We start from the raw sequence: 14,162 nt of genomic DNA, 5'->3' as shown, positions 1-14,162 counted from the left end.
CAGCAAGTCAAAACGCAGGGGGCAGCCAAGGCAACCTAATGTCTTTTATCGGCTGGGAGCATCAGAGCAAAGACGAAGTGAAGATTTGAGGGATGTACTAATCACCTGAAGAGAAAAATATGGTGAACATATCCCTACTATAGTTATTCCTGCCCCCGTGGTACCAACTGTTGTCCATGCCCAAATAGATGCTTTGAATCAGGCTGTTCAATAGCTAGTCGATAATAAAACATCCCATATAGACCATGATCGAAGGAAAGGCGCTCCTTTCATTAATAGAACTGTCGTGGCCAAAATCCCTAGCAAATTAAGAATGCATGTGCTACCCAGCTACAGTATAAGAAAAGACCCAGTATCTCACGTGAGTAAGTTTGAGATACAAATGGATATTCAAAAGGTGTCTGAAGATGCTCGGTGCAGGATTTTTCATGCCACTCTATCTGATGCTGCTCAGGAGTGGTATTGTAAATTTACACTGGCCAACATAACTTCATGGGAAATTTTCATCAAGGAATTTTACAAAAAAATTTATGCTAACTGCATACATCTGACCAAAGCAAATCAACTGGTAGATATAAGGCAAAAGGAAGGAGAACCTCTCAAAGAGTATATTCAAAGTTTCATGAGAGCGGTTGCTCATGCCAAAACGGTGGGAGATGAAGGGAAGATGATGGCCATTACAACTGGAGTACAACATCGATCCCCATTATGGTGTAGTTTGCAGAAAAATGGGGTTAAGAGCACCTAAGAATTTTTGGACTGAACATATAAATACATTAAGTTGGAGGAAGCTATCGCCAATGAAGGAAAACCCCCAAACACTGACCAAGACAAAAAAGAAGAGCTGGCCAAAGCTGTTGGAGGCTCTAGTAAGTCAAATAATTATGGTAAGAACAACAAAAATGGTAGAAAAAAGGCAAGCACTGAGTCGTCTACGTCCGACAATAAACGCCCTAAAAAAAATAGATACGAACCAAGGTTCACCAATTATACGGCTTTGGTCGATAGCCGAGCTGAAGTTTACCAAACCAACCACACCACCGTACCTTTTAGATGACCAGCTCCCATCAGGAAGGACATTTCAAAGAGAGATACAACAATGTTTTGTCTCTTCCATAATGATTATGGCCATGATACAGCTGAAGGACGATATTGAGTTTCTAATATGACAAGGACATCATAGGAGATATATAAGAGCAGGGGATAATCCCCCATCAAGGATCTAATGGAGGCAACGAGTAGGCACATACACGCCAATGATCGCCTCCTCTACAGCCGGCCCCAGTCGTAAGCACTCTGCTCACTATATGTGGTGGGCCGCACTTAGACGGTGACAGTGGTAAGGAAAGAGAGAGATATGTGAGGACAAAAAACGACATATTATATATAACAATAATTACATATTATATATAACAACAATTATCTCATATCCAACGGATCCTATATTTATTTAAATATAAACAAAAAAATTCTATATTCTTAATTCGAAATCATTTTTGATCCGATCAAAATAGAATTAATATTTTCGGGACAAGGAATAAAAAAATCATGGATAAATCCAAGCGAATCTTTTTTAAATCCAAGCTATCTTTTCGTAGGCGTTTGCCCTCGATCACGAACAAGACATTGAAATGCTAATCGTCGAGGAGCAGACTCTCAAAAAAGCTTGAACATAGGAAGATTGTATAACTTTCTCTGAGCTTGACGCACAGCATGTCAGGATCCCCCACACAAATCCCATGTTCGTAGATGTCCAGATCGCCAACATGATAGTGAAGAGAGTGTTGGTGGACATAAGAAACTCAATAAATATACTTTACAAATCGTCATTAGAGAGAATGAAATTATCAGTACAAGATTTGGAACCATGCAATCAAACCATCTATGGTTTTTCTGGCGAAGGGCTCGCTCCAGCAGGGTCGATCAAACTCTCGTTCACAGTAGGAGCTGCCCCTGCGAACAGGACATTACTCCCTACTTTTATAGTAGTTGGTTGTCCTTTCGCATATAATGCAATGATCGGAAGACCCATCCTATTAGAGCTACGAGCCATGACCTGGCACCTAGCCATGAAATTCCGAACAGATGTAGGAATTGGATGCGTGCTTGGAAATCAAAGGCAGGCGAGGGAATGCTACAACTCCTCCATCACGAAGGCAAAAAAGTATAGTGAGGGGAGTGGGCTCATTGCCTCGAGCAATACTAACAGGACAGAGAGAAGGTTGCAAAGAGCAAGCGGACAAATCACAAAATTCGGTGAACAAGTCACCAAATAGGGTGTTGCCCAAAGTGAGGATGAAGGTATAGATCCTCACTTTTTGGGGATTTTGAGGAGGAAGTTGGAACAGTGGAGGATATCGAGGAGATTCAATTAGAAACAGAATGATCGACCAGATTTGTGAAAGTCAATAAAAACTTAGGAACAACGATAAAAAAAGAATTGGTGGAATTTATAAGGGAGAATCAAGAACTTGTGACTTTCTCCTCTGCGTGCAGTGCCTTGAATTCTTTTTCAAATTCTCTTTTGCCTGAAAATGATTGCAAGTACTTCATTAGCACTAGTACAAACATGATAGTATTTGGATAAAAAAAATAAAAAAATAATACCAACAGTGAGTACTATTAATGAGTACAAACTAACCTCTTTCTCAGTCAGTTCTTTATGTGCATCCAAAAACGGTTTATACTGTTCTTTACTCCATAAATACAAGCGAGTTAGAAAATTAAATATAATTTAGCAACATAGGTATGTCAATTAAAAAAAATTCATAAACAGTGATAAAGAAAAAGATATTACAAGAAGTACCGCCATGCTGAAGCATTGTCCTTCTTTGTAGTGTTCTCCACGTTCTCGTTTTCCACCTTTCATTTCTTCCTACTTTTAGGAGTCATGTTTGCAGATCTATTAAGCATAATGGAATTTATTAATATACCAAATCTAATAAGATATTAACTTACTATGAACATCTAGATTCACCAAACTAGAGTTTCAATTCAATGCCTCATTATCAATATAAAATTATTTCAACCAAGTACACATTTTGAACGAAGTAGTACATGATACTACAATATGATATGAAAATAATAATGATGGAAAAAAAAGTCATCTTAATAAATTATTCTTAATATCAATAACAGAAATTCAAAATAAGCTCAATCGTATACAATTCTAACAAATTATCTACCAAAATTGTAACGCCCTGGTTACCCCAGAACAGTTACGGTGAACGGTGAACCGGAAATTTGACTCGCTACCCGAGTCCTTTGGTTAAAAACGTGATCTAAGTGTTATTATCAGGTTAAGGTGAAAACTAGTAAAAAGGAAAGGGTACATTTCATTAAGTAAATAAACTGCTCATGAGCCTTTTAAAATGTTTACAAGTAGTTTGTAATACAAAAGAGTCGCTACAGTATCAAATTTACTGTCCCCGCCGGCCTAAGCGGCAAAAGTAGGGTAAACCCCTAGTCCCTCTGAGAACACCTTGACCGTGGCAGTCAAGCGGCCCTGTATGTACACAACGTCGCCCAAGCTCTCCACTCAGGGCTGGTTAAGCTTCTCCTTTCCTTTACTTGCACCACATAGCACCCATGAGCCAAGGCCCAGCAAGAAAACACAATAAGACATGATATAATATCAACAACGATCATAATAACCATTCAGGACTATCAGTCCAACAAATAGGTGACAATAGCCAAAAGTCACAATAATGAGCATCGCTCTCTCTAGCCATGTGACGATAGGGTCACTAGGGCTTAACTGATAAGTAATTCTTTCATAAGCTTGGTCAGGACAGGTTTATGGTGATTAGTCACCAACATAACCTTCCTCACGACTCTAGAGTCGAAACTATGGACAACGTCCCTTAGCCATGTGACAAATGGTCACCGGGGTCATATACCTTGGCTATAGACATCTGGTCGTAGACCAGGCAAGCGCTTATAAGTTTTTCGACCCTACGGTCGGTCTAGCATTAATGCCATAGAGCCATTCAATGCGAGATTCTCGACTTTAGAGTCGGTCCCTGACTAGTCAGTGTCTTAAACAGGTGATCAGCGTACATCAGCATTTAATATGCAATCCCCGTCCACATATACCAACCAACATGCCCCAATATCAAACCATGCATGTCATATACCTATACAGGGTGCAACTGTATTCATACACTGTTTTCTTACCTCTGGTTCGAGTGAGAAAAATTATATGAACGACCCCTGAGAACGATCAACCTTTAAATTCCTTGACGGTCACCTGGTCATAGCCAAAATATAGGATTCATCAATAAAAATGATAACTGAGGGTTCCCAAACCAAGATCTAGCCTCCGGGACCTCAAACATAACTCAACTAGGTACTAGGTTCAACCCCGAGGCCTAAGGTTTGAATCCCCAAGCTAAAAACACCTTTTTGGCTAAATCTACCCTGATGGGCCGCGGCTCACCCTCCTGACAGGGCCATTCTCACCTTTTAAGCCAACTCAGGCCGCGGCACACCATAGACAGGCCGCGGCTCATTACGCAAACCAGCCAAGAAACCAGCACGCACCAGCCAACTCTCCCCTGCGTTTTCCCTTGGAACTAACCTTTCGAACCAACTCCAAACCTCCTCCAAACACTCATTTAAACCCCCAAATAACACCCCATAGCTCACCCTCATCAAACCCCAATCAAAACAACACAAAAACCCCCTTTGATTCTCACTTCCCACATCAAAAACCATGAATTGAAAACTTAAACGAAAACAGAGCAACACCTGAAACCAGTGACTAAAACTCACCTCAAATTCAGATTTGAACCTTCTTCAGTGGTTGAACCAAGACCACCAAGCCAGCCCTTGAGTTTCCTAGCTTGAATCCCCACCTAGAACTCAAAAACCTCAAAGGAAGAATGAAGGAAATTGTGTACGGGAAAGGAAGATGAGAGTCTCTGTTTTTGTCCTGTTTCATCTACCACTTTCTACAGCCAACAGCTACCTAAAGTCACATATATATGCTCCCTAAATTAACCAAAATACCCTTGTGTCATCTTAAGCCTCTAAAACCATCACAAGGGCAAAATTGGTACTTTCCGCTTATCCCGTTAATTATAATAAATGCTTCCCAATTTCCGCTAATCTCAAAATCCTCAAGCACCAATAATTCATATCCCGTTACCCTAAAATCCCTGGTAACGCCATAACCATAAATATCACCCCGAGACTCACTCCGAGCCCCGAGCTCAAACCTGTTATGACCAAACCGATAAATCATGTTTAAAGATCGTCTCATGTCGAAATACTCGAACCAATCCACATTATAATGTGGTCTCACAATATATCATTAACATGCTAACAGATATTCAATTATACCCCCAACGGGCCAAATTACCAAAACACCCCTGTAAACAAATGTGGACTCACATGCATGCATTTAACATCATATCATAATATAATTCTCATAAACATGCATAAACACATTTAATGGCATAATTAAACAGTTATGGCCCTCCCGGCCTACTAATCCAGCCATTAACCATAATAGGGATTCCGGGGCATTACAACTATCCCCTCCTTACAGAAATTTCGTCCTCGAAATTTACCTGAACAGCTCGGGATACTGACTCCGCATATCTGACTCCAGCTCCCAGGTCGCCTCCTCGACCTTGATGTTCCTCCACAATACCTTAACCAAAGGTATTGTCTTGTTCCTGAGGACCTTATCTTTCTGATCAAGTATCTGAACAGGCTGCTCCTCAAAGGAGAGATCTGGCTCAAGCTCCAGATCTTCATAACTTAAAACATGTCTCTCATCAGATACATACCTCCGAAGAGCGGATACATGGAACACATTATGCACGGCCGACAACGCCAGAGGCAAAGCTAGCCTGTAAGCCACTTGACCAATCCTCTCCAGGACCTCAAATGGACCTACAAACCTGGGACTCAGCTTGCCTTTCTTCCCAAACCTTCTCAACCCTTTCCATGGCGAGACTCTAAGGAAGACATAGTCTCCTACCTGGAACTCCACGTTCCTGCGTTTGGGATCTGCATAGCTCTTCTGTCTACTCTGAGAAGTAAGCATCCGAGCTCTAATCTTGCTAATAGCCTCCCTGGTCCTCTGAACCGCCTCAGGACCTAAGTATCTCCTTTCACCTGTCTCATCCCAATGAATGGGAGATCTACACTTCCTACCATATAGCATCTCATAAGGTGCAACACCAATGGTAGACTGATAACTGATATTATAGAAGAACTCTATCAAAGGCAGATACTTACTCCATGATCCACCAAAGTCCAGCACACATGCTCGCAGCATGTCCTCTAATATCTGAATCGTCCTCTCAGATTGCCCATCTGTCTAAGGATGATAAGCTATACTGAACTTCAATCGTGTACCCATGGCTGTCTGTAAACTCTTCCAGAACTTGGAAGTAAACATAGGGTCCCGATCTGACACGATCGACCTAGGAGCTCCATGGAGGCGCACGATCTCTCTCACATAGAGATCTGCATACTGGTCAACAGTATAAGTAGTCCTCACTGGCAGAAAGTGAGCTGACTTGGTATAGCGATCCACTATCACCCAAATGGAATCATGCTGACCAACGGTCCTGGGCAAGCCCACCACAAAGTCCATTGTGATGTCTTCCCACTTCCACTCTGGGATATCCAGAGGCTGCAGTAACCCTGCCGGCCTCTGATGCTCAACCTTGACCTGTTGACACGTCAAGCACTTAGCCACATATTCTACTACATCTCTCTTCATCCCTGGCCACCAGTACAATGATCTCACATCCTGGTACATCTTCGTGGTGCCTGGATGCAAAGAGTAAGGTGTAGTATGAGATTCATCCAGAATCTCCTGCCTCAATGCAGTGTCTAACGGAACACATATCCATCCCTTGTATCTCAACAACCCCAAATCAGACACTGTATAATCCCTGGATGCTCCAGCCAAGACATCCTCTCTAATCTTGATCAGTTGTGGATCACCCAACTGACCCTCTTTGATCCTCTCCAGCAGTGTAGACTGTAGCGTAATATTGGCCAACTGGCCCACCAGTAACGCTATACCAGCTCTGGTCATGTCATCAGCTAATTCTCTGGCTATCAGCCTAATACCATGAATCTGTCCCGGACTCTTCTGGCTTAAAGCATCCGCTACCACGTTGGCTTTCCCTAGGTGATACATAATTTCACAATCATAGTCTTTCACTAATTCCAACCAACGCCTTTGCCTCATGTCCAAGTCCTTCTGGGTGAAGAAGTACTTCAGGCTCTTGTGGTCTGTATAAATCTCACACTTCTCTCCATAGAGATAGTGCCTCCATATCTTTAAAGCAAAAACCACCGCTGCCAACTCTAAGTCATGAGTAGGATACCTCTTCTCGTACTCCTTCAGCTGACATGAAGCATAAGCTATAACCCTCTCCGATTGCATCATAACAAAGCCCAAACCTTGATGAGAAGCATCGCAGTATATCACAACTTCTCTTGGTCTGTTGGAAGACTCAGAACTGGAGCTGTAATCAACCTCTGTTTCAACTCCTAGAAGCTGTTCTCACATTTGTCTGACCACACAAACTTCTGACCCTTGCGTGTCAGCTCAGTCAACGAAGTAGTAATCTTTGAGAACCCTTCCACAAAACGCCTGTAATACCCTGCCAATCCAAGGAAACTTCTAACCTCAGAAGAATTCCTTGGCCTTGGCCAATCTCTGACCGCTTCAATCTTTGATGGATCTACTTTAATCCCCTCCTTACTGACAATGTGCCCAAGGAAGGACACCTGAGACAACCAGAATTCACACTTCTTGAACTTTGCAAACAATCTGTGTTCTCTCAATCTCTGCAGAACCAACCTCAGATGATGTTCATGTTCTCTCTCAGTCTGAGAATATACCAGAATATCATCGATAAAGACGATCACAAACTGGTCCAAATAATCCTTGAACACCCTATTCATCATATCCATGAAAGCAGCAGGGGCATTAGTCAACCCAAATGTCATAACTAAGAACTCATAATGCCCATACCTAGTACGAAAAGCGGTCTTCGGTATGTCTCCCTCCTTGACCCTCAACTGATGATAACCAGAACGAAGGTCGATCTTAGAGAATACCGTCTTACCTTGCAATTGATCAAACAGATCATCTATCCTTGGCAAAGGATACCGGTTCTTAATTGTCAGCTTATTCAGTTCTCTATAATCTATACACATCCTCAGAGAACCATCTTTCTTCCTTACAAACAGAACTGGCGCACCCCAAGGTGAAAAGCTAGGTCTAATAAAACCCAAATCCAACAGCTCTTGCAGCTGTACCTTTAATTCTTTCAACTCATCTAGGGCCATTCTGTATGGTGCTCTAGACACTGGCTCCGTCCCTGGGGCCAGTTCTATAACGAACTCAATCTCTCTGTGTGGTGGCAACCCTGGCAGATCTTCTGGAAACACATCCAGAAACTCACATACAAGTCTAGTATCCTCTAGTCTCACTGGCACGACCTGGGTGGTATCAACTACACTGGATAAGAATCCAATGCAACCCCCTTGCAATAAATCCCTAGCCCTCAATGCAGAAATCATAGGAATACGGGGTCCATGCACAGCACCAACAAATACAAAAGGATCCTCACCCTCAGGCTCAAAGGTGACCATCTTCCTTCTGCAGCCAATGGTTGCCCCATACTTGGCTAACCAGTCCATACCCAGTATCATATTGAAGTCAGTCATAACCAACTCTATAAGATCCACTGACAACTCTCTGCCCTCCACTAACACTGGCAAAGACCTGACCCACCTCCTGGATAGAACCAATTCCCCAGTGGGTAGCAAAGTACCAAACCCCACAGCATAGAAATCACAAGGTCTACACAATCTATCAATAACAATACTAGCAACAAAGGAATGTGTAGCACCAGAGTCAATCAATACATTATAAGCAGTTCCTGCACTAAGAAGTTGACTTGTAACAACTGAGGGGGAAGCCTCAGCTTCTGCCTAAGTCAATGCAAACACTCGCGCTGGGGCCGAGCTGTCTGCCTTCCTGTGTTCTTCCTTTCTTGCCTTAGGGCAATCCTTTTTTAGATGACCCACTGCTCCACAAGAGAAGCAGGCCCTTGCCTTACACTCTCCCAAGTGATGCCTCTTGCATCTAGGACACTTGGGATAAGACTTCCAGGCATCACTACCCCCAGGACGACCTATTGTAATACCACGAGGTCTCCTGTCAGGACCTGGAACTGGGAAGGTATCAGGAACCTTCCTCTTCTGATCACTGGGGCCAACACCCCTACCAGAACCCATAAATGGAGGACCTGGCCTCCTAAAATCCCTTCTGGCTGCATTGTCACGCCAGATCTTAATCTCTGCAATTTCAGCTGTAAGTGCCTTCTCCACCACCTGTGCATAAGTAGTCACTCCTACCACAGTGGTGATGCATACTGTTGGGGTTTTATGCCCTAATTAAAACCCAAATTCTTTGTAATCTCATTTTATTATCAATAAAAGAATAGAAATCATTTTTTTGACTTGGTCAATCACTTTGCTCACATGTTTTATTTTCATGATTATTTGTTTAATATAAACTTCTATTAAATCCCGAGCATATAGCTAATCTTATTTATAGTGACGTAATCACAGTGGAATATAAATATGATTATATGTTCAAAAATAAGTTAGTCCTAAGATTAGTCAGTGCACCGGATTTACACTGACTTGCCAATCTACGATATGATCTACTTACACATTACAGTGTTATGTTCTTTCCAGAACATTAGCAAAGTAGATAAGATCGGATGTATTTGTTACTTCGGACAGGACTGATATTGACAGTTGATAAGATAAGTAAACATACCGTTATTATCTATTCTAGTCATATCATATAGTTGACCATAGGTCAATTCAATCTCAATTCTGAGTGGTTAGTATTCTAACTGATTGTATTATTTGAGTTCTTTGACTTGTTCGTTACCAGCTTACCCTACGGACTAGCCCATACTTACATCTTGGGAACTCGGTAGTATAATTGAGTGGGAGTGTTAATCATAGATATGAACATCTATAGCTTCTGATGAAGAAGTGAAACGATGGTTTCCTTTTAGTTTGGTTCAAGGTGATAAATGATAGAGATCTCATTTCAGTAATTAAATTAGTTTACTGAAATATCATTTACAAGGAACTAAGTGTTTTAAGGATAAAATACAATGAGGGGTAAAGCGGTATTTTAGTCCTATCTCATTGTAGACCGTCTATAGAGGATTAAGTGAAAATTATGGTTGTAACAATGGATAATTAATAGCGTATCTATATTTGTTATAGAGCGTTCTATGAATTCAAGAGTGCAATTCCGAGTCTATAGTGGAGTCACGATGAATTAATAAGTTAGTAAATTTATTTGTTAGATTTATGATAACTTATTGGAGCTTGATTTCATAGGCCCATGGTCCCCATTGTACCTTGGATAAAATCATCTAGATAGTCTCAATTAATTGATTTAATCATCAATTATAATTATCAAAGTTGACCAAGTCAATTTTGGATAGTTTCGCTGAGTTGTGTAATTTTGAGAAGAAAAGAGAAATAATGGCAGATTTATTGATTAAGATAAATTGGTATCTAAATTAATAAATAAGTTTAAATCAAGGTTCAAATTATAAATAATTAATTTGATAAAGGATTTAAATAATTATTTAATTAATTAAATCAATAGAAAATAGTACATGCCTTGATTTTAAGTCCAATGGGCTTATAATCAAATGGGAAATTTCACGGGCCTATAGCCCATGATAATTTCGACCTAGGGCTTCAAAATGGCTGTTATTTTATTGATTTTTTAATTAAATTAAATGGCCTAATTGAGTCTATAAAAGGAGTGCTTAGAGAGAAGATTTTGGAGAGACAGATAAGTCACAAGTCAGATTTTCTGATTGTTTTATATTCTCTCTAAACACAAGTCCTTTTCTAAGCCTCTTTGTTATTTTCTCTTCTTCTCTCTATATCTATCTCATGTGTTGAGAATTGCCCACACTAGTCTAGGTGGTTCTAAGGATACATTGGAAGATCATGAAGAAAATAGAAGATCGGTTCAGTTTCTTGATAATACTCTGCGACAGAGAGGATACAAGAGTTAGAGAAACTGAAGGAAGGACTCTTTAATTCCGCTGCGTATGCTGTAAGTATTCTATTCTTTGTTTCTCTTGAATTCAATTTTAGAAACATGTTTTAGGCTATCTCGTATTAATTTGTTTAATATTAGATATACATGAAAATAAATAAAGATCCTGTATAAGCTTTTACTAACACATACATCTCGGGCTAACCTGGGCTGTAGCCCCTGTAAGAAACGCTCTCTCCTGGTCCCATCAGTGGGCACCAGCTCCTTGGCAAACTTTGCCAAACGGTCAAACTTTAAGGCATACCCGGTTACTGATAATCTTCCCTGAAGTAGCCTCATAAATTCATCAGCCTTCGCCGCTCTAATGGCGTCATTGTAATACTTTTCATTGAACAAGGTCTGAAATTCCTCCCAGCTCAGGAGATTAACATCCTTGGTCTGGCCAACCACTTCCCACCAAATCCGGGCATCATCCCGAAACATATAGGCCGCACAGGCCACCCTCTCAGTACCAACTACCCTCATAAATTCAAGAATAGTGGTAATCATGCTCATCCATTGTTCAGCTTTGGTAGGATCAGCACTGCCTTCAAACACAGGAGGTTGTTGTTTCCTGAACCTCTCATAAAGAGGTTCCAATCTGTTTTCAACCCCAGGCAGCTGCCCAATAACTGGCACTGACACAGAAGGTGCCTCTGCAACACTGGCCACCACAGGCACTTGCTACTGTCTTAGGAGACGAAGCTCCTCTCCCTGTTTTAGCACTATAGTCTGCAAATCATTAAACATCTGCTGCCAGTTTGCAGGTGCTGGCTGTGGAACCTGAGATTGGTCATTCACTTAACCCTGACTATGGTCATTATTCTGACCCTGTCAACTCTGGCCAACTGAGGTGCCTGTCTGTTCTGGGTTCATTCTGTCACTGATACCTTACTGAAACAATAATCAATACGGTCAGTCAGGTAGTAATAACTAAACCTCTTGCTGCCTTACAGTCCAAGAACAACAGACAATTATCACATTCCACAGTCATTCAATAATCACAATCAGATACATGTTCATGGCATTCAGCACTCAGCATGTATCACATAATAAACAACCATACTAATAAGCAGGCGCCAGCAATCTCAGTACTATTCAGTACACATTTGCCGAGGATATAATATTTCAGGGCACATGCTCAACATAATATCTCATGCACGCAGGTAAAGCATATATATCACATTTAAACAATTATACATGTAACCACATAAATAGTTACCAAACCATGAGTCGAGCTTGACTTCGGTGATGTGTGTACATACTCAGCCAGTCTACAGGAACCCTAACCTTGGCATTGCTCTGATACCAAGTTGTAACGCCCTGGTTACCCCAGAACAGTTACGGTGAACCGGAAATTTGACTCGCTACCCGAGTCCTTTGGATAAAAACGTGATCTAAGTGTTATTATCAGGTTAAGGTGAAAACCATTAAAAAGGAAAGGGTACATTTCATTAAGTAAATAAACTGCTCATGAGCCTTTTAAAATGTTTACAAGTAGTTTGTAATACAAAAGAGTCGCTACAGTATCTGTAACGACCCAAAATTACTAATAAGGCTTAAGGACCTTGATTAGTGTGCCGGGAGGGCATAATTGGAGGTTATGTGAATCAATAGTGTGAGAATGCATGTTTATGAGTATTGGGTGAGCATGCGGGCCCTGTTCGACTGGTAAGGGCTTAATCGTAATTTTGGCCCGTTAGGGCATAAACGTAATTGTGTGTGATAAATTGTTGAGACCACATTATTATGTGGATAGGTAGATATATATATGTATGTGAAATATGTGAGGACCACATTATTATGTGGATAAATATGCAGCTGGTGACTTGGGGCGATCCCAGGGATCTAGATAGCAGGAAAGTCATAACGGGGCTTAATGCTGGACTTTGGGCAAGTCAGGGGTACTTTAAGTATCGTGTGGTGATTTGGATTATCGGGTGATGAAAATAAATATATGGAGATATATTTAAGGTTAGAATGTTTAGGCGGGAGTACTGGGGAATTTTACTATTTGCCCTCGGGGACGTTTCTGGTACCCCAAGCTTTGGGATTAGTCTAGCAACTTAAGGATATACTTGGAAAGACTTAGAAAATACTAGATAGAAATGTAAACCGACCTTTCAGTCTTCTCTTCCTTCTCTCTCTTTCCTCTCCCTCTTAAGGAAGAAAAAACTCTGATTTTGTAAAAGGAAACCAACCAATTTCTGGGAATTGAAGGGGATAAGCCAGAGGATTAGCTCAGGAACTAATCAAGGACTGGAGTAGAGCCAAGGTAAGCATTGATTTTCGCTCTGTGGTTGGGAAATTTAAGAAAAATGGCTGAGTTTTGAATATTTGTGGTTTTGGCATTTAGGGTGGAATTTGAGGCTGGAACTTTGAAGCTAGGTCAGGGAAATTTGAGGAGAGGTGGTACTGAAGCTAAGGTAAGTTTCAATTTAAAGTTTAATGGTCAAATTCTGGAAATTCCATGGCTGGTTTTGAGTTTGTGGGTTTGAAATTTCAGAAGTTGGAATTGGGATTTTGGTGAGTCTTAGGCTGGATTTTTGGTTGGGTTGTGTTGTCTAAATCATTCTAATGTTGTTATTATTAATTGGTTTTGAGTTGGGGGCTTTGGGATGGCTTAAGGTGAGGTTTAGAGATTGAAAATGGTGGTTTTTTCTGGGTTCGAAGGGTTGGGCCGCGGCATGGTTCTTGGTGAGCCGCGGCCCTTCGAGGTTGTGACATGCTGAGGAAGGAGGGCGGGCCGCGGCATGGTCCAAGCAATGCCGCGACCCTTACCTGTTTTTGTGCCCATGGAGGGTTCTGTCAGGGGCCATGCCGCGGCATGGATGGCCCATGCCGCGGCGCTTAAGGGATTTTGGGATTTTGAGAATTTAGGCATGGGAATTTAACCTAGGGTGCTCGGGGTTGAGTCTTTTACCATATTTGGTGAAGTTCAATGTTCCGAGGACTAGAACTTGGTTTAGAAGCTCATTTAAGATTGTTAATGGTATCCTTTATCTTGGTTGTGACTAGGTGGTAAGCTAGGGCT

Source organism: Humulus lupulus, chromosome 1, assembly GCF_963169125.1.
Source record: "Humulus lupulus chromosome 1, drHumLupu1.1, whole genome shotgun sequence".
Lineage (NCBI taxonomy): Eukaryota > Viridiplantae > Streptophyta > Magnoliopsida > Rosales > Cannabaceae > Humulus > Humulus lupulus.
This window is presented reverse-complemented; position numbering follows the sequence as displayed.